General features: G+C 37.2%; 1 long non-coding RNA gene across 2 annotated transcripts in view; it reads right to left on the reverse strand.

Moving 5' to 3' along the window:
- The window catches only part of LOC133207866 (uncharacterized), a 268,931-nt gene extending 255,865 nt beyond the window's left edge, over window positions 1–13,066 (reverse strand). For both annotated transcript variants that reach the window (XR_009724190.1, XR_009724189.1), the window contains exon 1: window positions 12,959–13,066. This is a non-coding gene — a long non-coding RNA (uncharacterized LOC133207866). The remainder of the gene's footprint in view (window positions 1–12,958) is intronic.
- Between the last annotated feature and the right edge of the window lie 12,148 nt (window positions 13,067–25,214).

A 25,214-nucleotide genomic window follows, 5' to 3' on the forward strand; every position in this document is an offset into this window, starting at 1 on the left:
TATTAGCATGGAACATGGCTTGTATTAATATTATAAATAGAAGCCTGCATGGATCACTGCCTACTGTTTTGCATTACAAGGAGCATGCAGCTAAAGAAAAAAAGTCCAATTTAGACCAGAAAAAGCCTAGTATACCATGTATTCCTGTTGGCAACAAAGAAGTAAAAGGACTGAAGAAAAAGTTAAATACTATCTATTTATATAAACAGCATATAATTTTTTCCATAACCAACAGCATCAAACATATAAAAAGATAAATTTCTCTCATCTACTTCTGGAATAACTGAAATATATGAAGCTGAAGTTAAATTTAAATTACTCCATTAGGCAGAGCCATGCCACAGACAAATACCTTTTCTGCCTTACTCTAAAGAGGTAGCTTGAAGCTCCTTTTTCCTGTGTATCAGGTTCAAGGATTGTACTCCTTTCAGAAATCTTACTTCTGCTTTCCCATTCTTACAATGACGAAGTGCACGTAGTGGGTTTTTAAAGCATGCATATCTGTAATTATTTATCCTTCCTCCAAGGTAACTTTCCCTTTCTTCAGCCACCATGGACATGTAAAACATAGGTCTGTTAGCATGTGCAACTTAACTACAGCTTGCCTTGTATTTGTTATGCAAAGCAAGTTGTGTGCTAAAATTGCATCAAATCTGTTAGAAATGAAAAACATTGTTTTCATTCTTCTTTGTTTTGTGCAGCTATAAACGGACAACATATGTTTAGATGATAGGCAAACAACAGCTCTCTCCACACACTGTGCCAGTTCTAAAGACAAACACCTTCTACAAAGTGTATGCATTTTCTGAGGAGCCTAAAGAGTCTCTCCTCCAAGATGAGATTTTTAATGCTAGTTATTGCAGAAGTATGGAAAGTATGATGTGAACACTTCAAAATAAGTGACAGGTTTCCCTCATCTGGGAAATACAATGCTTCCTTTTTAGTTTTTCTCTTGAAGTTGATAATGAGAAAAAGCTTGTGGAAGGGAAATTATTTATACAGTATTCTTATAAGTAAGTTGGAAAGATCAATACAAATGTGACTTTAGAAAGAGGAAGAACAGAAATATGAAACCAGCGGCAGAATCCTGGGAAACAACTGAGAAAGCACTGATATCAAAGCTCCAGGTTACAGTGTCCCATATGCATATGTTACTTCTGTTGACATCAGTGAAATGCATCCAAAAACAGCAACAGGTGACTCTAGTGCAGAGGATGCTCTCGAAGAGAACAGCAGCTCAGGCACATCACACCATGTAACACAGGACAGAATCACTCATCAACCTACTCCCATGGGTGACTGGTGCTCCAGTAGCCCCTACTCATTTAAAAACTATGCCTGAAATACTAACACAGAAGCACAGTGGAAGCAAAACAGGCATGTGCAAAAGCAACAAACAAACTGAGCCTAGAGGAGCAATGCAAGGACAGGACCCTCCCTGGAAAAGCACTATCACTTTGCCACTTCCTCTACACTGCCTTTAACTGTTGCTATCAAGGCACTTTAAATTGAGCACGGATCCCACAGCAAAGCCCTTTCCTGTGTACCTCAGGCATGTAAGCTGAACCTCATTAGCTTCAGTTGCCAGCACAGAACCTGGTGTGGGCCAGCAGTGAGAGCATTGGCTCAGTACAGACATGAGGGCTGATGGCAGCTGCACAGTATCACAGTAGTGCTCCAGCTAACTGATGCATCACCAGCTTGTAGCTAGTTACTTGTTTTGGCTGTTTTATTTATTTGAATCATCTACACCTATTTCTGTTTCTTATTACTTGTTTATTTTGACTTTAGAACATGGTACATGGGAATGAGTAGGTTGGGATCTCATAGCTGTTGATCTCAGCTAGAGGTTGGGTTAACTGGAATTTGATTTGCACAGATGTTACAGTCAAAGGCATTTGTGAAACACTACAATTAGAAAAATATTCCTTTTCCAACAATAAAAAAGTTTGACTTATTGTTTTAATCATTATTAGATTTCATAGAGGATTATGATGTGCCCCTAATTAGTCTAATGAATACTTAGTTTTTATTTTGTTTTCTGTTGTATGTCAGTACAGAAAAGAAACATTGGCACAGTGTAACCTCACCATTTAATGATTTCTTCTGTCATCATCATGAAGCACCTTTTACACAAGGGAGACTACTTTCCCAATATTGCTTATTCCCTATCATCCACCTGACAAAGAGGAGCTGACTGAATTACCCATTGTCACAGACTGATTCTGTGGTAGATTCAAGTTGACCCAGTTCACTTGAACCCTACTGACTCACTCTTCTGTCACAGAAGTTGACATACACTTGTTCATGCAGCAGGGACAGAGGCGCACCTTATGTATGTATCAATCATACAGATTTTTCCGACGAAGGTTGATGAAAATTAGTCACCTCCCTGTGAAAAGATGAATAATGGGTTGTTTGACTTTAGCTTCCTCTTTAGTCCAGGAGTGCAATATAAGTATGGCTTAATTTATGGATATATATAAAAAAGGCAGAACCTTTGTAAAAATAGTTATTTTTAAAAATACCAGATTACACAGATTCTGATACAATACTAGTACTGAGTTAAGGTTGTCCTCCAAACCTTGAATTCCAGCTCTTAACTTTTGAATTTACAGCCTTAATAATGCCTGGAATTTTCGATGTATAGCTTTGTTTTGACTGCATATACATAGAACCGTCATAGAAATTCAGCGTTTGCCCATATTTATCACACACTGTCACAGAAGATTCTCAGCCTTCTGTTCTTAGAATTGGAAATAAAACTATTGCTAAGAATATAATTTTCAGTAGAAACTACTTCCTACAGGAATACCAAGACTGAGTATTCTTTGGAGTAAACACTGCCATTTCTGCCCTTGGAAACAGCAGTCATTTCAAGTCAACTCTGTATCTGATTATTATACAACTTGGCTTTAGTTTCTCAGGCAGGACAGGAAAACACAACAGCAGGTTTCTATCTCCAGTGAGGACTGTCCTCTGGGAATTACACACTTCTCACTACCAGTATCTAAATCTTCTTTGCAGCTGCAAGGCAACCATTTATTCCTCATTGCCTTATATAAAAAAAAGTTACGAGCGTCACCCAGATGCCATCTTCCTGTGAGCCACGGCTCACCCATCTAAGACTCTGCCACAGCTCCTTCATTTCTTTACGTTCTCTGCTACACTGAAATGATTTGGGATAATTGATGGTTGAATTCTGCTAACACAAACTTTGGACTGAACTTTTTAAATTAGTGCGTGCTCCTATTGTACACTGGTGACTGCCTGGGCAAGCATTTATTTTTCTGATATGCTACTGAGGCTTCTTCTCTTAAAAAGCATGTTTGGAAAGAAAACAAAACAAAGGAAAAATAGGAATAAGCTGTAAACACAGGAATTCTTGTGGTAGTAAGAGAACTGGGGGAAGCATTCAGTATTTGGCTACATGCACTACTGAGTTCAAGGATTGTGCTTTAACTCTTTTAAATTTCAGTTTCTGCTGAACCTTCACAGGAGATTTCCACTGATTTTCCTTTTGGGGAAAAAAAAAGGGTAAATTAACCAGTAGATGGTAGAGGACTTGGTATGGTCTATGGCTTTACCAAGTAGGATCACTACATCTGCGTCTATGAATAAGTCTCCATGGTGTAGAGAAGCTACACTGCCTGAACATACGTCACAGTATGGCAAAAAAAATAAATACTGCTGCCTGCCTTCTAACCCATGGGATGCCCATCTCAGCATAAAATATGCTTCAAATACAGTATTCTTTATCTTATAGAGCAGTGACTTGATGAAGAATTAAGCTATTGTTCTTGTTACAACAGTTCACTTCCAGCAGTTAAAAAAGGTTTTATCATTTGCTTTGCAATTGTGTATTAGTGCTGAAATGCATTTCCTCCTGCAGCATATTTTATTCCTTTTCCAGGGTAGGGAGCAATAGTGAAAGGCATAAAATCCCACTTTCACAGTACCAAGTGAGCAATGGTTGGTTTTGTTAATGCATGTCATGGTAATCTCAGGAAATTTTCGTTCAGTATTGTAAACTGTACAGCTACACAGATTTCCCATATAAATCACAACACCTGTATAAAAACCGCATGTCCTATGCTACATGACTCTGGACAGCAGGACACGTCGAAAAGAGAGACATTTGCCTTCAGTACCAATTGCATTAAAGTGGAATCCCTTATATTCTATGCAGCCGTAGCCCTGCTGCCTTCGCCAAACACGTGGGGAAGTGGGAGCAGAGCCTCCGCAATGTTTGGTCTCTACAAATATATAGTGACTTGATCTTAGACAGATCTGAATTGCCAAGCTCTAGCTTAGGGATACATTTCAACCCTTGTTTAGCTTTAATTCAGTGAATTACCTAACTGAAGTCCACTGAATTATTTTGGTGTTTAAAGTTAAATGCAATAAAGCACTGAAGCATGCACTGGGACAAACTGCTCTGCACTTCAGAAACTTGTAACTAAGTCTTACCTGAGTGTCATGCTTCAGAGTTGTGTATCACTTGCCTTATTTCCTTTTGTTTCAAGTCTTTAACAACAAGCACATTATCCAGGCACCTCTTATTGCACCATTTCAGGTCTGCAAGCACTACAGATTCAAAGAGGCAAAGTGCTAAAAATGAGGCAGGCTGATCATATGACATCAAAAATATGTAAGAATTTGGGTAGAGAGGGTGAGGTGGGGAAGGAAAGGAGAATGAAAGCATGTGCTTACAATTCCTGGACAAGAACTACTCTCTTAAAGAAAATGTACTGTACATATGTTATTTATATGCCACCATTTTAATGGCTCTTCAATGAAAAACATCTTGTTACCATAGTAACCTCCACATTGCATGCTATCTCTGAGACTACTACATCATCATACTAGACACACACGGCGTTTCACACCAAAAAGTCATGGGCATGTCTGGTAATTTCTGAAAGAATGGCATGCACATATTTTCTCTACTTTAATCCATTATTCTGCATATACAACACTGGTGTATATTTATCAATATGAAAAAGGAAAATTGTATTCTTATTTCTTATGGTGTTTTGGCACATAGCAACGTGCTCATAATGGCAACCCACAATAGCAGGAAAAATGTTACTTTCAATTATTATTTTACCTCTTCAAGCATCCACAATCTATTTACAAGTTGAAGAAGAATTTGTGGCATTGTTTCATGTCAATTAAAAAGTGCCTGCTTCATCCCTTTTGGCATTTTTGTAGCACTGATTTTTCAGGATACGTTAGAGGGAGTTTTGCTTGTTTGCAAGAGAAATTCCTTTCAACGACTCCCACTGTTAGGTGCAGGAAGATGTCTGTCTCCATCCTTCACTCCATCGCTGATACAGTGTAAGATACCGCACATCTTACCTAAGTTATCGAACAAGTAATGTCTGTTGCCCCAGTTGCTTCCATATTTCTATCCAATGCTATATTCTTTGTCAGTCATAACTATCTTAAAGATTTAGAAGTAGAAGAGGACTGAATTTTCCCTTTGGGACTGCGCACAATAAAAATGCTTAGCCATGAGCCTAAGGAAATGTTGGATTCTGTGCATAGCCTCCACAGGTAGAAATTCAGAATAAACTATGCAAGTGTGTCTGCACGCTGCATACAATAACAGCTCTGAAACCTGTGAACTAACATCCGTTCAGTGGTGTAGCTGAAGAAAACACAGGTAAACATGCTGCTGTTTCTAATTTGATCAGTATAACATCTTCAGACATTTTGTTCACTTTAAATGGGCAAGCTTATTCATTTCAAATGCTTTATTACATAATAACTTTTTTTTTTTTAAATCAAAGGAGAATTAACCCTGGAGCCTACCTGTGGCAAATAAAATATCTATGTTGTAGGCTACATTTATGATACAATTAGCAAAAACACCAAGCTGTTAAACTTCTATCATTACAATGTTGTTAAACAAAATAGCATATAACACAGCAGGACACTGCTTAAAGATTTCTTGAGACAGGGAGGAAGTGTAGAAACCATCATTGCCAGACTTCAGGCTCCTGTTCTGCTGTGCAGCATATGGGTGAGAGAAAGAAATCGCCATTTTTTGCTGCAAAAAACCTCCCTCACAAGACAACAAGGATGCCAAAATTCAAGCCAGTTTCTTGCCATGCCTCAATGTTAAAAGTCCCAAAAAGCTCCTAATTTGAGGTTAGATGAAAGTCAAGCAAGCTTACTATGTAGTCCAAGCAACGAGCTAGAGGACAATTATACAGACAACTGAAGCTCCATCATTGGAGGACCGCTGATAGGTCAGCATCATGTCCTTCCTAGGGCTCTGCCTCATAACGGTGGCTCACCAAGAAAAATACATTTTTTTTGATCATGTGACTTACAATCACACCAGCAACTAGTGTTTTTCCCCAGGTTACAGAAAACACGTGTAACTAATAAAAACGTGACTCATTTGGAGAGGTATTTTTCTGTGACTATTCAGGGATATCCTGCATTGCCACTAAAAGGGACAAAACTTGCTCAACTTAAAACTTTTTAATTGACTAGAAGTCTGGAAGCCCTGAGGCCACATATGCACACTGCACAACAGACTGTTTCGGCTTTCCCACTAAGAATCAGAACCAGCCTTGCAATATTTTCCTCTTACACATTAAACTGGAACTGAAAAAACAATGAATTTCTCACACTGCACGGAAATGAGCTCAGAACCAAGACAGATACTGGGAGCTTTAAATCCTCACACCAGAAGTTATTTCAGACCTGACAAAACATACAGGTTTAGAATATTAAGCATAAGCTCTAATGGCAGGAGTCAGCGTATCTGCACATTCTAGGCCACACTGCTGCAAAAATGTTGAGGTGGGTTTTTTTGGTTGTTGTTGGTGATTTTTTCTCTGTCAAAAAAGTTGGAAGAACAGTTTCCAACAGAAGTTGCCAAGCAACTCTTGTTAATTGTATCAGAAAGTCACCTGATGGTCTGTTATTCAACCACATGATAGGTGCCAGGAAAGAAGAGGTTAATACAACAGAGTTAAGGTACCCATATAGCCTGTTTCGACTACCAAGTTTCAGACAAAAGGTTTTTTTTACGTAGAAAGTCATGTAAAAGCTACATATAATTGCAAATATTGCCTGTTCTGAAAAAGGCAAAATAGCATTAAGGGCTATAAAGGGGTTCAAATCTTCCTGATTTCAGCACAGAAGTCAAGAAGTATAAAAACAAATTCTTTAACATTCAAAAAGATGTAGGTACTATATTAGTAGAATTCTAAGTTTTACTGTCCTCTCATCTCCCCAGGTTTGGCTCTTTCAAGCTTTTTTAATGTCATTATTTCTCACTTGGCTCTGTGGCCCTCAAATTCTTACATACCCTTACACTTTGATCCCCCTTGTAGCTTTCTTCACTAACCTCCTACTTCCTATTCTACTGAAGTACTGAGACAACTTTAAAAAGGTTATCATACATCTAATTGCACAGGCACCAATGATGCATTTCTTTGCTGTTTAATGTCTTTAAATTCTATGCTTTAGACCACAAAAGCCAAGCCAGTTCTGCTTGCTCAGAAATCATTATCTGCACTGTTATTGATACTAGCAACAAGAGACCAGACTCTGCAACAGCAGAGCACAGAATCTGTGGCTGAGATGGAAGAAAGTGAAAGAACTCAATGTCACTTTGGATTTGGTTCCTTTACGGTTTCAAATTGTTCTATGTTGTGCAGGAGAAATATGGTTTAAAAATTAATAAGAAAAGACAAGTAAGAGACCTCTATTTCCTGTAGTTTGGTCAGTTCAGTACATAGAGTTCTTTCTACCTACAACCCACCAGTGGTGTATGGGAGAAATAAAGTGAGTGTGGGAAAGAGATGGGAAAGGGAAATGTACATTGGTTATTTTAGAAGGCTCTTAATAGCTGCTAGCAAACTATCTGGAAAAAGAGTGAACCAGTTCCAAACCTTCATATGTTCTAAAGCCAACTTGTAATAGAGGTTTTCAGCACTGGAGAGAACTAGTCACTTATTTATGCATCCAAGATCCATATGACCATAACTTAAGTATGCATCTTGTTACTTTTCCTCAGCTACCCTTGTTTCTAAAGCGTTTTCCATATCTCATTGAAAAGAAAGAAAACTGTAGATATGATTTTGAAAATTGCTGAAGCAGCACTTATTAAATCATGCACTTGGGACTTATTCGTGTTTGAAATCTGTCATTTTCTAAATTTTAATCCCACTGTTACAGGCATCACCCATTATCACCTGAAATTCACGACCACAAGCAAGGAAGACTGTCTGAACACATGGTTACAAGAGAATGATTTTCCTAGCAAAGACAGACATGTGAAAGCTTTCAGAACTTCTTTTCCAACTCTTGTGAGTTTTTAATGATTTGGATAGCGTGGGTAGTGGAAACAGATGCTATCGTCTCTACATTTTTGGCAGAGGATAAAGCAGCAAAGGCTAACATATTCATGCTGTTTGCAAACTGATGTATACCACAGATCATCTTTCCAAAATACATTTGGGTAGGACAGAAAATATTCAGTTCTTGACGATATAAAATTATACCATTAATGTCCAAATATATCATTACTTTTTTAAAAAGAAAATACCACCCCCACATCCTCAATGCATAATGTTTCCTGTCCTCAAATGGGTAAAGGATACATATCTGGGTAGTCATTTAGATTCTTTCCCCTCCCTTGAAAGAAAAATCAGGCTTCCCAAGTGCTTTAGGATCTTCAGATGGAAGATACTTTGTATGAGTGAATTCCATTATTTACTGCTACCACACAGCATTCAGTACATCCATAATTAAGGCTTCCTGCAGTCTGAAGACTATATTAAGAGCCAGTGCAAGCAGATGTAACTTCACTGACATCAGCAGAGTTGCACTTACTTACATCAGGCCTCAACATGATCTAAACACTGCTGGCTACAGTTTATACATTTTCTATTCTTACCAGAGAAACATTTGTAACTTAATAATAATTGTCTAGATCTGATCTGGGACTCAAGGCACACAAGCTACTCAAAGATCATAGGCTCGTAGAATAGAATCATAGAATAGTTAGGGTTGGAAAGGACCTTAAGATCATCTAGTTCCAACCCCCCTGCCATGGGCAGGGACACTTACCCAATTCCATGTCAGCTTTCCACTATCCAGGCCCTAAGGAAGTCAAAGCCTATCCCTTCCCCATGGATGAGTAATACAAAGCAATCACCCATCTTACTTTCACCTTAAGCTTCACCTCTCCTAAAGAAGCTTGGTTTGAAGCCTTAAAAATTTAACCTTTAAAGATCACAAAGCAATAAAGCAGTTAAGTGTTAAGGAGCGCTGAAAGGGTTTGAAGCATTCTATCTTCCCATATAATACAACACATTACACCACAGCCTCTGACACATATATGTATCCCTGTCCTTTGTGTTATCCCCTTTTAGCTAGTTGTAGGCTGTAAGACTGAGATGCATCATGCAGCATATTTAATACATCACATTTGTCATCCAATGACCTGAAAAATACTTCAGTTGCATTCCTGCAAGAGATTAAATTGCATTTTATGTGGTGAAAGAAGAGGAAGGCAATTCCAGAATACATGCCACATGCTATCATCTGAGAACTTAATTCTGTAATTCATTTTGCACTGGCAGATTACTGTGTGTGTGTCAGCCTTAGGGTCAGTAGGACTATATGGGTAAGTATGACCCAAAAAGGGAATTGGTTTCAGGATGAGATTTTCTACGCATTCCTATGGCACTGAGGCTCAAAAGAGGCACCAATTCCTATCAAGTAAGAGGCCACTCATTTTGGACTGACGATTACTTAAAATTGACAATAAAATGCAGGATATTTGGGGTGAGAGTGGTTCACAGATAGTTAGAAAAGAAGTTCTGACTCAAGATTCATTACCTCACCTTTGATCTGACCTTGATCTACTGAAGAGTACTCTGGAAAGCACAGGTCCTATTGCTATAATCAAGCTGATGTCACTGAGAACATCATCAGGGATACTTATGAGTAAATCATACTAGGGTATGTACTATGTTCAAGGCTGCATTGAACTGTACAAGAAACATGGGGGAGGAAATATTTTTCACATTGTAGAAAACAGAAGGAGACTAAAAGGGAATGTTGTTATTTTTCTATTAGCCATGTCCAGTAATAATTAAAAACAAGATACTTATTATCATCTCTTTTACAGTGTGGTGAAAATATTGCACTTTGTTTTGTATTTTGGTTTCTAAAAGTGACAATTTGATTTTTCTGATTTCTGTATTTTTAGCAAAGTAATTACATGAGCTTTTTTATAGCATCTTTTGAGAACAGTATGTCATGGGGTTTTGAAAAACAAATTTCAGGCAGTTTAAAACCAGACTTGCTTCACACCAGACTAATACATGAAACAGGTGGTGGTAGAAAAAAAAAATAAAAAATCAAGTAGGCAAAACACAAGTCTCAGATATATAATTTTTTTAGGTTTAAAACTCCCCTCTTTTAATCTCTAAGGCTATTTCATATACACTATAGCGTAAGAATTATTAGGCTAATCTATCATGGATCTAGGATCCTAGCCAGTTACAGTAAGAATCCTAAAATCCAGTTCAATGAATTTTACTAATAATTAAAGAAGCTGCTAAAGAACTACACTTAAAAACATAAACATGTCATTGCTAAAAAATGCTTGCAGAGAATTGCCAGAAAAAGACAATTATGTATTACAGTGAGGTGCTCAACTAAAATGGCTCAGCTTTCGGAATAAGCATTAAAGCAATATACAATATTTCCTTGTTTTCTCTCTAATAAGTAACAGTAGTTCAACAGTATAGAATGGTGGTAGAGTCTTCAAGCCCTCAGCTAGTCCCAGTTACAGCAGTTGCTCTGACAAACAGTGACTATGACCCGATGTGTTGTGGTCTTTAGAGAAAGCTGTTTTGGTAAGAGAACTGCCTAGAGAAGGTACAACTGCAATAGGGAAGATGGGGAAAATAAGATGAATTTTTTTTTTTTAAATTACTGTGTACCATATCTAATACTTCTTATTCCACCTGTACACTGGAGGCAATAAGCCCTTCCAGTAAACCTTTCCCCTTTCACATTTTTTATTCAAAGACTGTCAAGACAGATGACAGTAAATGCCATCTTTATTGAATTATGATCTATAGTACTTTACCAGAAATAAGCAAGTATTAATCAAAGTACAAAGGTTTGAAAAAGGTAGGGCTGTGAGAGCTTTGGGAAGAGAACAGCTTGGCAGGCATGCTCTCATTTTTGACAAAAATCAAAATAAAGAAACATTACAGGAGTTAGAAAACTTGCCAGATATCAAGTAGGTTTGGATGAAGCATCTTTCAGACTCCCTATAAATCTTCAGAGCATTCCATCTTTTGTTCTGCACCATGCCTATGTGCTTAACATGACAGTTTTCCTTGGTGAAAACATTATTTTATTTTTACACTTTCAATTCTTTTGTTTTCATTTTACCTAGTCACCAAACCTTTTCAATTACATATGGTTCTCCTTGGGCCCCTTAGTGGTCTCCGGTTTTATTTTTTCTGTGTGTCTTGATTTGTTGTTGTTTTTTTTTTTTTAGGGGCTTGGGTTGTTTTGCTTTGGGTTTTGTTTCGGGTTTTGGTTGGGTTTTTTTTTTGTAATCCTTTAAAAAGACTGCCTCTTCCTGTGGTCTTGCTGGCTTTTTGTCATCATAAATTCATGTTTCTGCAATTTGTTTTGGCCAAAGGACAAAATCCACTCTAGCCTCTTAGAGCTGCTTTCTTTGCACTGCAGGTTGGAGATGGGACACTGCAGCAAACCTGCACTCAGGGGCTCACAGTAGATCCAGAAACAGTCTGCAATTTTTCCCCTGCCTAGGAGGAGTTGTGAGCTAGTAAATAATTTGGTAAACCAAAAGTATATATTAGAGTTTGAATCCCTTAGTACACTCCAGCTCTGGAAAGCTGAAGCTATTACTTCTAACAATCATTACTATTTTTCTAATTGCCAAAGGCTATTTTCTGTAATATAATAGAAGAGCTGAGACAAACAGATATGTGGTGGAATACACTCACATACAACCTAGGTCGAGCCACGATGATCAGAAATATGCTAATGGGGCACTGCAGCACGCCTAGCGCCTTCACCAATCCCCATAAAACCAAACATGGCAAACAGTCCCAATTACCTCGTAGCACATCTACTGTTAGTGCCACAGAAGCAAAAAGACTGACCTTGCTATAGATACATGGGAGGACATGAGCACTCATTAGATGAAATACCTGTGAATGACCTTTTCTCATATTAACTTTCTTTTATGAGCATGCTTTAAACACTAAACAGCAGATAATCTTTTCATGCACTTGCATGCTGAATAGTCTGAATCAAAGACATCACTTTAGACATACCAGACGTTGAGGAGGAAACTCGGACTTAAAAATTGTTTGGTTCAAATTGAAGCCAAAAAATCTGTCCACATCTACCCTAGATAAAAGGCTTTTCTCTAGTGAAATCCCACTAGAAGTTACTCCAATAGCAATGCTCATTTAACAGTGCACTGTGCCATGCAGGTGGGACCTGATAGGAGCAACAGCACACTGGAACATAAGCCTTGCATAATCAATATTTATTGCTTACGAATATTAATTTTATTTATGTCTTCATAGCCAGCCCCATGCTCTACAAACCAGCATGGCAGGAAAGTAGTAAAAGTTTTCACTGGCTATATTCATCTTCTATTGTATAAAAACATCTCCAAACACCTAAATACATGCATTTATGATGATTTTTAAAATTAAATGGAACAAAATACCAACCAATTTATCACTTGACATAAAAGAAAACAAAACAGTGAGTGACTCCAGATGATGGATACACAAAAATGTCAACATGAGGCAAATTACAGTCTGAATGAACAGCTCACAGAGCCGATTTGCCCAACGTACATGATATTACTCCATAGTAAACTTGATGTGAGCTTGCTTACCAACTAATAAAAGTGACTTACCCTGCAAATACAGGTGGGCAAAATCAAGTGCAGTTTATGCAGAGGTCAGAGCAGCTGGGAGCTGCTAACTACTCGCAAAGTTACCCTGCAGTAACTCAGCAATGTGCTTGCATTCTGGACTCTGAAGTATAAGCAGCTCAAGGCACCACAAAGCCTCTCCACTTATTAACAACAGGCAGTGGCTTGTGACACTGGGTGGTTATTTACTATTAAGGCTGTTGTGTTTTTTTTTTGAGGGAGCTAGTATAAGACCTGAGGAAAACTTAATTTTATAGGACTCAAATTTTTGTATATACTTAATTTGACACCTTAATAGCATCTTAAACTTCTCTGTATCCTTTTTTACAGATGTACCACACTAATTATTATTCTCCTCTTTTCCCATGCATTATTCCATGCTATTTTTCATAAAGAAGAATATTGATTTACTTACTGTTCATTGTTTGTTGTTACTGGTAGCTTCCTTCCCCTAAGAGCACTTTTTGTGACATTTGTCTGGTATGTTGGCATTTAAAGAAAGTGTGGTTCTACTCTGCAAAGCACTTAACTACTTAAATTTGGTTCTGCTGCAATCAGTGGAGTAAAGTACTTGTGTAAATGCTTTGCTGAGCTAAGGCATAACTAAATATCATGAATTCCAAAAACCTAAATTTCCATTTTGTCTCTGAAAGCACAGTAGTTCTCTGAAAGGCCAAAATAAATCTTCTGTACATCCTACTACTGTGCATGATAAATATTTTTACTTTTCTTCATATATATGTAAATGAAGGAATATAAATATATAAATACATACCAAAAGATACAGATATTTAAGACTTAACACTGGCATGAAACAAAATATCTGGTGTTTTCTTTCTCACTTGCTCAACTATTCTTATTTTAATATAATTTTTGTAAAAATTAACATAGATATACACTATGAAAAACACCCAAACATTTTATTTATTAACACTTACTCTACCTTTTAAGTAGGTATTTTAAGTACTGTAACTACAATTTAGGCTATAAAACAATATTGGGTATCAAACCACCCAGACACTTTCTGTATGCTTCTCTCTCAGATGGCAACTCCTATCAGATCACCACCAGTTTTAAATTGTAAAGAATTTCTGTAGTATATCTATAGTTCCACTGTTAATTCTGGTTGACTTTTGCCAGACCTGTGCTAAGTGTAGAACAAATAAAAATTTGCATTATTTTTAAGTCATGCTTCTGCAGTTTTTAAGACAAATATTTCTTTCAGAAATTAGGTAACACCATTCTACCGGCAAGATTTGCAAAGCACACATGTTAATCTGTTCCATAAGGGTTTAGAATCTGTGATCAACCTTGGTTTCTTCCAGGACATTTTTATCTGTGGGAGGACAATGGGTCAAGCAGCAAAAGCTAAGCAGTTACTCCAATGTAAACTTATCAGTTATTTGCCATCTGCAGTTATTTGCATTCAAAACTAGAAGCATGGAAGACTAGAATCTAGTCCATGGATAACTTAAAAGATAATATACTTGGGCAATGTCATGTCAGGGCTGCAGCAGTGAAAAATGTAGAGGAAAGAAAAATAAAAATCCAACAATAAGATCTTGAATAAAACAGTTTGTAATGTCTATTTCTCCCTTTCTCCTCCTATTTCAATCCCAAGTTGTTTATTACTAAATACAGAGCACAGGAAATCTGATGCACAGTAATGTAAATTCAAGTTTACTGATGCACTGAAAAATATCTTATTGTTACCATGACCAGTGTCTTTCTGGATATAACAGAATTTATAGGATTCTAAAATAAAGCCCTAAATCCATTATACTTTTCATACAGAAAAGTAAAGACTGATTGCTAAGGACAACAGCAACAGCATTTTGGTGAAATACAGACCCCACTTGTCATTAGTGGTCAGAAAGTAAATTAGATCTCCCAATATATTTTTCTGTATACATTCTAAACAATCTTCTTGCTATTTGACCCATGTAATTTCAGAAAATAGGCTGAACACCGGTAAGTTTGACAAAAGCTGCTGTAAAACAGACCGCTCTACAGCTCTGTTTCTGATATATTCCTAGATTAAAATAGCTGGTAATTTACATCCAAAGATGTAAAATAAACAACTCTTGAGGCATTCAAGTTGGAAGTACAGCTCCTTCTGCAAAACTATGAATAACTTATTCACTGGCATCAACAGTAATTTCATCTAGATTGCAGTCTTTACACTGTACACACTGAAGGGATATTAAATACAACAGTATTAACTTCTACCTTTGTTATCAAGCAATACCTCTCACTCCTTGAAATTGAAAACAATAGCACAAATATAAAAGTAAAGAAAGAACAACATGACCAAAATTAACTGCAAATCCAGAGGATATGGATAACTGTTTGTGAGTCTATTGAAATGTTTAAATGAAAACCCCCATAAGCCTTAAAAATAGAGCTACATGGTAGCCCTACTTATAAAGCAAGAATGACACTTCTGATGCAAAAATATTAGACCACGCTGAGTGAAATATATTGCACACTTGTTCCAGGTTGGAGATCCATAAAGATTGCTTATTCTTTACCTTGTAAAGATACTTTTGAGAACTCAGATTAAAAGGGGGAAAATTGAGAAGGAGACAAACATCACATATTCAATATTTTACTATCAGTTGCTTGGTTTCGTTTATTGTTAATGCATATATACTTTGGTGCTTATAAAGAGAGTTCCAAGGAACACTAGGTGTTATTAGATTGATAACTAACTCATATCCCCAGCAGGTGGCTCATAAATACTTAAACATATGTAGATTAGGTGGGAGAAGACAGTCTTCATTTGTGGTTTTAGGTCATACTGGTATGATTTTCTCTTTCAAACAGAACTAAATAGATGTATCAGAAGGGGTAAAATTCTTAATGGAAGAAAACACAAATAGTTTCTATCCTGCTGGTAAGGTTAGAAATGTCACAGGTTGTTGTCATTGCCATGGAACAGAGCGTTCTTCATCATTTCAAAAGCCTTTTCATATTCACAGGTACTCAGATAAGTGACCGTTACCACGTGCAACAAAAGGACAAACAAATAGAATGTAGCTCATTCATTTTTGCCTCTCCTGTACACTTCTATTTTTTTTTAAGTTTGCAGTCATCTGTTAATTGTATGATGGGAGTGGATCACTCCTTTGCTCACTGAAAAGACACTTCTATGTGCACCAAGAAGTATAATGTCTTTTGGGAAGCTACTTTCTCCAAATTTCCATAAACTCTGTATTCATTTGGGTGCCTGGCACACTATTAATGCAGGCACAGTTCTGTCAGAAACTGAAGGCAGAATCAAAAGGAAGATTTGAATGAAAAAAAATAAAAATAGTCTTTGATGATGTTTCTCCACACTTTTATTTTTAAGTAAGACCAAAAAAAAAAAAAAAAAAGAGGCTAAAATTTAGCAAGTGAAACAGTCATATAATCAGCAAATTTATAACACTGACAAATTATATCAGTCTATCAATCATGAGTCATGATATGATCAAGGCAACTGACCTGATGTATCATTCAAAATACTTCAAAGAAAATTCATCATGTTCAGTAAATCACAGCTATTAAAATAAAAGAATTCCTAGCAAAATAACATTTTCAGACATCAAATATGATCTTAGTCATTTTTTGTGTACTATTTATGCAATATGCCTGATATGTGCATAGACATTCAAATAGCTTGAACAGGTAAAGCACAATGAGCTTTGTAATGTCCAGCATAAGACTGCAAACAATTCATCTCTCTGCACATCTGGTTACAAAATTATACAGCAGGGAAGTCAGTGGTGTGCATAGTTCATACCTATGGCTGGTGCTGCCTAAGGACAGACAAAAGCATCTCTAACTAGACAACTGGGTTCCTTTAGGCACTAGCAGCATGTCTTCATTTAGTTTGATTTCAGTAAGCGAGCTTTCAACAGTGACTGCAGTGCAAGGTTATAATTATATCAGGAGTGGAAAGACACTGAAGCCCGGATTCTGCAAAGACAGACATGTGCTTAGCTTTCTGCGCTGTAAGAAACCCCATTTATCTCCATGAAAACACTGCTCCCTTGTACGCAAATACATGCATACATGGGATGCAGGCTGGAATTTTATTTCAATCATTTAACTGTTCAAACTTGCCAATTTTGATCAAATTTTATCAGGCTACTAAAAATGAAAAATTGCTGTGACCCCTGGCTGAGACAAATGCTATGAACCCCTCATTGTTCTTGGCCCAGCAATAATTCTAGCCCAGAATGACAGTTTTCATATCACTAAAAAGGCAGGTCGATGGAGTGATATTCACATTGGCACAGATGGCCAGAGAAAGGCCTAGTGCATGGCAATTGAGGTTTGATATGATCAGCTGTTACCAGAAGCTCACACTGGAGCTTCCATGGAAGAGGACGCAGTCATAGACACAGAATAACCAATCTTTTAGGCCTATACCAAATGACAGAAGGAGCAGAGAAGTAGGCTGCGTAAAGGGACACACAATTTTAAGTCACACAGGATTCATCATTCCTACCCGGAATTGGTAGATGAGAGTATTTCACTAATGGAAGAAAACAGTCAAACAAAACAGGATAGGATAGGATAGGAGGTCATCAAGGAAGCAAACTGGCAACAGTCCTATTTTGTCTGTGCCAGGGCTCTGCTGTTGTTGTGACACTGAATTCACTTCAGGCTAACTAACATTCATGAGCCTGAAGTAACAATTACATCAGCCCCTTCCTGTATCCACCAGGGTCTACTGCAAACCCATCTCTTCAGGTTTCCTCCTTTACCCTAAGTGGGCTTTCTATACCACACCGCCTATTCTCCTTACTTTTTCTTTATGCAAATGCAAGTACCTGGGAGGCTCCCATGCATGGAGATCAAAAGGAGAATCCTGGGCATCAAAATGTTTATTGACAGAAGTAAGAAACAACAGCATGTTGCCTATAGCCCTATGGCTTATGATGCTTCCACCAGTTCAGAAAAGTGCTCACATTTTAAATAAAATATCCTGCCAGTATTCTGAATATCCTGCCAATCATGTTAATTCTTATTGCTGAGCTTCTGCCTACACCTTACCTTGCACACATGCTGCACAATGCACAAACACCATGCACATCCCATAGCCTTCCCATGAAGGCAAGTTACTGTATCCTTCTGTGAGGAAATGGAGGTTCATTCCTAGGTCTTAGGAGATTTCTTCTTGTGTCAAGAGGAGCACCCAGCAGCCTGGATTCCTCTGCCAATACAATGTGCTCCAGAGGACATGGTATTGGCATAGAGGAACAAATTCTGGGAAAATTTTCTCCTAGGGAACATTGAGTTTCCCTAGATCAGCAGCTGAATTCTGCCTTCAGACATGGATTTCCCTTAGTATGAACTGCTCAGGTGCTACACTGGAAACTGTTTTGTGAGGGATCCTGTCACTGAGAGAACTCAAATGTAACATCACAGCCATATATAAGAATATGCTATGAATCAAACATTTCACTGAAAGTGAACATACATGCAGACTGATGTATACAAGATCTTCCGAACTGATTCTCTAGAGGCACTGAACTTTTCAAAAACATGCTAGTTTTGGAATGGAAATTGCCTAGCAGTGGTACTTAAGTTGCAGCTGGGCCGCTTATCACGTCCAAAGCTTTCCTAGTACACAGCAATGTAGCTAAATTGGAATCATTATTCTAGCTTTCATGGTAGGCAGCGCTATCATTATGGTCACATCTAGAGTTCCATTTAAAAGTTCTGTTTTCAATCATTATAATTTGCTGGGGAAGATTATATAGGGAGCTGAAAAAGCAGAGGCACGGAGGGTGACAAAATTTTTGATGCTTCACCTCTGCAAGTAGATTACTTATTTTATTAATTTGGAATACGTATCTTACAACTGCTTGATTTATAAATGTACAAGAAAAGGATAATTGTTCCTGCTTCCCTCCACTACACCATCATCATCCATTACCCACAACACCCTTTTAATTTTCTTCTTATTATTAGTTATAGATAGAAGTTATACAACACAATGACAAAATAGCAAGTAAGGTAGTTCCAAATATAAGTAATTTATGGAACTGGTATTGTGCCACTACACCATCCTAAATTCACAGATATAAATTTAATATTCAGAAAACACAAAGAAACCTATTAAATTAAAAGTTCAATGTAAAAACTTTAGCAGACCATTACAGGTAGTAGTTAACATCTTTGCACACTCCTTTCACAATATCTCTACCCCCCACCCCCCCCCCAATTTATGTGATTGCATCCAGGCTATAAGGAAAAGAGCTGAAGCTCTGCTAAAACATTCTAATGGCTTGTAAGATGCTGTTTTCTGTTTTACCTATCACCACTTATAAGTAAAAAGTTATTTTATGCTGGTCATGTAGAACACATCTCCATTGCACATTTCCTCCTTTTTTCTTCCTAGCTAATAACTTGTAGTAGGGATTTAAGTTAAATGGTTCTACACCTTGACCTCCATCTTGATGTGAACCATAGGTGGCAGAGACTATATTAGAGTTGTCTCTGGGGTGTTATGCAAAAGACTTCAGTGCTTATATAGTAAAGAAAATTGGGCTTCAGTGCTAGCCTGCTGAGTATGCACTATAATTCTTTTTTTTCAGCAAGGTGTTTTATGGGATTCAGTGCTTTCAGATGCCATATATTTGGTACAAGGTGGCATTACATTTTTCGTGAAAGGTTCATTAGCTAGGTATACATGTTAAATTTAAGACTTTTCTTCTGCTTTGTAGATAAGTATGCCAAGTGGCTGACAGAAAATTTAAATCTCAGAAACTAAATTCTTTCTTTTTTAAAAAAGAGACTTTGTCTAAACAGTGTGATTCAATATAGATGTGCTGGGAAAAACACATCACAGAGGAAAATATTGCCTCTTATAAACATACAGACTGTACAAAACCAGTAAAATCTGCTAAACCCATTTCTGTTTTACATAAGATCAGCCTGGTGATATTGCTCCAGACCCTTATACAGCAATCAAAGACCTAACTAACATAATGGATTGCAGGGCTGGAGTTACTCTTCATAAAAGAGAAACCCTTGTTGAGAGCTGAAACATGTCTTGTGAGACAGAACTCATCATGCCCAATGTTACCTCATCATAACTCCTTCTTTCAGTCATACACAGGGGAAAAAAAACAGCCCTTTCCTTCTAGTTATTTAACTTCAGTCTGTCACTACATATCATCAAACTACTGAAGCGTGAGGTCTTTAGGGCAGAGTCTGTGCCTGGGGACATACCAGCACTGAGCTCAGACCCCTGGAACCAACAGTTCAGGTTGAGATATTTTATTACATTCTGATTTACATAATACAGATGCTTCCTAGATCTACCTGTGTCTGTGTATATATATACACATTCACAACACATATACATACACACACAAACATATCTATATATTCACACACACATCAGGCCAAATACACACATGAACAGAATCCAAAATCATGATTCATTACGAACTGTCACCAGTAGGATTTCAGATTTGCTAAGAGTCTTTTCCTGCATTATACTTCAGTGTCTTTTAGTACTTAGCTGTTAATATACAGATGAAAGTTAAAGCTTCAGGTACCCCACCCACACAGCAGAGCTGTACTCTGCTTGCTATGGCATTTATAAATTTTTAAGTTACTTTTGATTCCCAAAGCTCTTATTGTGAAATGCAAAACAATCACAATCAGTTTATTTAGGATAATCTTGATCTTACCCAGCTATGAGAAAAACAATTTTGGTTTTGCTCTTGAGTTGAAGAACATAACAGTAAGCTAGTTCAAGAAAAGAAATAAAGAACATTCCCCCCTCCCTTTTTTTTTTAATTCAGATTAGAGCTATCTGCCATTCATAAATTTTCATGCCTTTTTTAAATATATAAAACATTATTAAAATGAGTTGCACATATCATCGCTCTTAATATTCCATTAGGCAACCGTGCTGAATGCAGCTTTATTTGCATGTGCTATTTACAACCTACATGTACCAATGTTCTCTCCAGTTCATTTAACACACATTTAGACAGGAGATAAAACATTACAACTACAACAAGACAGTGTATTTGGAGAAATATCCAACCTACCCAGAACAAGTGTACGAGTCTACCCTAAACCATTCTAAGCTGAGAATATAAAAGACCTAGGGGAAGGCGGAGAAAAACAGAGGTTTCTTAGACACTGATGATATATTTGTTCAGCTAAAGTATTTTCATTTTGCTTTTGATTCCTGTCATGCATTACTATTACCCTAGCAGCCTGATCATAATTAAATGAAGTGTGCTTATGAACCTCAGCTACAGAATACTGGATAGTCATGACCATCCTTTGCCAATGCATACCAAAAAAAGAGCTTCATTTAGATACTGTCAGTTCTTCCTGTGTTCATATAATTAGTATTTCCAAGGAACAGTATTTCTACCTAGCTAATCTCTCTTCATCAACATTGTTTTTCTCCTGTCAGTTACCATTGTTTCCCCAACCTTTCCATGCTTTGTCCTGTGTGTTCCAGCAATATATTCTTTCATCTACTTTTTTAAAAATGTGATTGCTAGTCCAGAACATTCCGGTGTTTTATATCTAACTCAGCCACTTCCCGGCATACACATTTCAGAATTTGTCTGAGTCATTTTTAACCTCTGTTCAGCTTTTACTGCCAGGACATAAGTCTCAATACGTATCAGATGTTTTATGTACCATTAAAATACCATACTATCTTATTAACTTTCTTTATCTGAATGCACCAGTTTTTCAAACTGCATTCCACATGAATAGTAGTTTTTCCTGTCTTCTCACTAACTCTGCAAGTAAGAATTTCCTTCACCATCCCAGAATAGTTTCATCTTGGGGTTTGGCTCAAGCATGCACGTGCACTTCTATATTATATTATCCCATTACACTGGAATGCAGCAGTCACACGGGGGGGGGGGGGGTGATAATTAGAAACCTCACATACTAGTAGTAAACAAAAACTAGAAGAATCTCCAAAATCATGATGGGGGATACTGAATTCTAGTTATTAATTCAGTTTAAGGTTATCTTTCAATGCCTCCTACTCACGAGGCACCCCATTCTGGGGGGGAGGAGACGCACTTAAGCAGATGTATACCAGTGACTTAGAACAAAGCAACATACTAACTAAAAATGCCAGTTTTAGAAATACAAAACACCAGTCATGATTGAGATATAAAAAAGGACACTTTTAACTGTTTCATTAAAATAATTGTAAATACTATGCATAACAATTTACCATAGTTAGCTAAGACCCTGCAAAGCTGTGTCCTTAATAAATGAGGTTCATCTGTAGTAAATGGCTTGGTACAACTCTGGCGTCTCTAATCAAATTTGGGACAGATGAGTTCCATAGATTCAGTTTATTTCATTAATTTACAACTGCTTAGTGCTTATGGTAGATGGTCAAATGATATTATTTGTGACAACACTAAATAAAATAAGCAAAAGAAAATGAGGCACATGATGTATTACTAGGATAAATCATACCACAAAATGTAGGCAGATGAAAGCCTACAGCAGCAACACTTAGCACACTCCATTTGATTCCCATTCGTCAGCTTCAGTGCCAGTGGCTCAAAAAAGAATGTAAAGGTAAATGAACACCAAAATATGATTTACAACACTTGAAAAAGAATCACACAGAAATAAATCAAAATTCTAGTGTTGTTTTAGGCCAAGGTTTATTCAGAATATGGGACTTTTATAGTAATATACTGCTGGTGTAAAACCTTCACAATACAAACACAGACATAGAAAAAAAAACAAATAAAATAAACCCTATCCACAGCTATGCCTGTCTATGCAAGGGTTAGATTTTCCTTTTTTTTTCTTGGGTTTTTTTCTTTTTTTTATTAGTAGATAGTTATATTTATTCCATCCAAAGGAATATGCATCTAGGAGTCACCTAAAGTTTCAAGTTGTATGCCTATGGGCCATAGCTCAGAGGTGGTGCAGGCAAGGGGACTTTGCCAGCTAGTGAGGTTTCTCAGCCCTCGCCAGTTCCTATGTAATATGGTGGCCCCCTCTTCAGCAACACTTCATGCCAGATGTAGCTAGTTGACAGACTGGTCAACTGTATGGCATGCATGGGACTACTACTGTTGGAAAAAAGTTGGGGTGCTCATTGCTAAGGGGTGAGGTATGTGATCAGGAACAAATCAAGAGACCTGCATAAGACACAAAGCCTGAAAGATCTCAGCATATACAAAATGGAATTTCCAACAGCCTGATTGTCCTGAAGCAAACAACTCCAGGGCTGGCAAGAGTTCTATGTAGCAGCACATAGCAGGACTGAAAGCAGCAAACATTGCCCAGACATGCAGAAGTAAGGAGCCATTTGTGCAGTAGCCTGTCCATTGTCCACCTTGCAAGAGACACCAGCGCACAGTATTGCCCTAGAAAAGTTCTTGCACATTTGCTCTACATCCATGGGGGATGTTTTCTCCATCTCTTCTGACACTTTTTATGAGCCACTGTTGGGACATAGTAGCCTAATTAAATGCATAACAGCTTCAGTAAACCCACCAAGTCTGAATGAAATCTTAGGGGAAAACACAACTAGACACATATTGCAGGTTTGTCCTACGTGAAACAGGAAACAGAGAAAATGAGTCTTTGCATGCCACACTGTAACCAGGTCAATCCTACCTGGACTATCTTCAAAGAGCCACACTGTATACCGTTCTTGGACTAGTAATATTTCACAAGTATGTCAGCATTTGTTATTACACTAACCTTACAGTGTAGATTGGTTTTGCTTTCACTAATTGGAGCTCTTTCACAAGTTCAACTAGTCCATGGCTGCAGCTTTAATGTTTTTTTTTCTTAATTGTATGAATGAAGAAACATACTGGAATGATTTCTGACCACCTACTGATATCTCCTAAGATTTATATCCTGTATTTTTATTAACAGGCTAAAAAGCAGCAGCAAAGTTTTGATGATAATAATAATGAAAAAAAAAAAAAAAAAAACAAAAATCCTAAACCTTATTTCATACTTGTAACATCATTCCCAGAAAGATGCTTTCCTGGTGTTTGCTCTACAAATGCTTTTTATATTACTGAAACTTAAATTGTAATACTGTTGCAAGTAGGGATGAAACATTAACAAATTTAGGTTACTAGAGCTGCATGAAGTTAAGATTATACATTTCAAAGGCTTAAATAGGTGTTTGCCTAAGAGCAGCAATATCTATGGAAAACAAGTCTGAGAAAGAAAACACCAGTTGGGTTTTCATTCTAGTATCATTGAAATGGCATGGGGCTTTTTCTGTTAATAACTAAATAAATCAGAATTTCAACATTTTTTCCTAGTTATTTCATGTTTGAGGAAAATCTGAACAGCAGCTGAAGAAATAACTCTTTACAATAAAATGTAGAGTCCGCAAATATGACTTGGTCAGGCAGTTGGACTAGATGATCCTTGTTAAGTCCCTTCCAACTAGAATTTTCTATTCTAGTCATATTAGCTGATTTACCTCCCAGGAAAAAACAGCCCAAAAATAAATGTGGTTTAATTTATCATTACAACTACAGTAAGAATCTGGAAGGCTGCCAGTGTTCTTATTGAGGTGGGAAAGATAAGGGTGATCCAGGGAATTATAAACTCATGACCCTCATTTAAGTACCCAAGAAAATTGTTGAGAAAGTCATTACAGATGTCATTGTAAAGTACCAGAGGCACAAACCAGCATCGCTTTCTGCAAGTGTAAACTTTGAATTCTTAGAAAAATTAAAACAGTGAATAATGGGAAAAATTATGAAAAGAAGTTCCAGAAAACTGTAACCTAAGCAGTTTGTGGTGAAATAACTCTCAGGTTTTTTATGGTGAAATAAGCGTAAATTTTACAAAATAAAAGAATTACAGAATGAATCTTACAGCTTTTGTCATGAAAGATATTAAATATCATTTGGTGCCTGAATGCACATTTAACCGCTTTCCCTTCCCCTCCTGTCCTGAAGCAGGCAGTCTTAGCACAGTATGGTTGAGCCACTAGGTTTATCTTACATTTTTATAACTCAGACAACTTTCCACAACCTTTCTCTAACAGAAATGCAAAGTCTTTTTCTGCTTTCTTTGAATTTGGAACAAATCTTAATACAGTGCCTTTCCCACCTGCAATAGCCCTAATAGATTTTGAAAGAATCAGGCACAAAAAGCACCCCACCAACACACTACACCAGCACCACCATAGATATAAACAGAGACGTAAAGTTTCTGGTTAGTGAGAGGACCTCTTTTAGTGCTC

Source organism: Neopsephotus bourkii, unplaced genomic scaffold (genome assembly GCF_033783945.1).
Source record: "Neopsephotus bourkii isolate Nb327-2 ecotype Australia unplaced genomic scaffold, CSIRO-AGI_Nbou_v1 NB_234, whole genome shotgun sequence".
Taxonomy (NCBI): Eukaryota; Metazoa; Chordata; class Aves; order Psittaciformes; family Psittacidae; genus Neopsephotus; species Neopsephotus bourkii.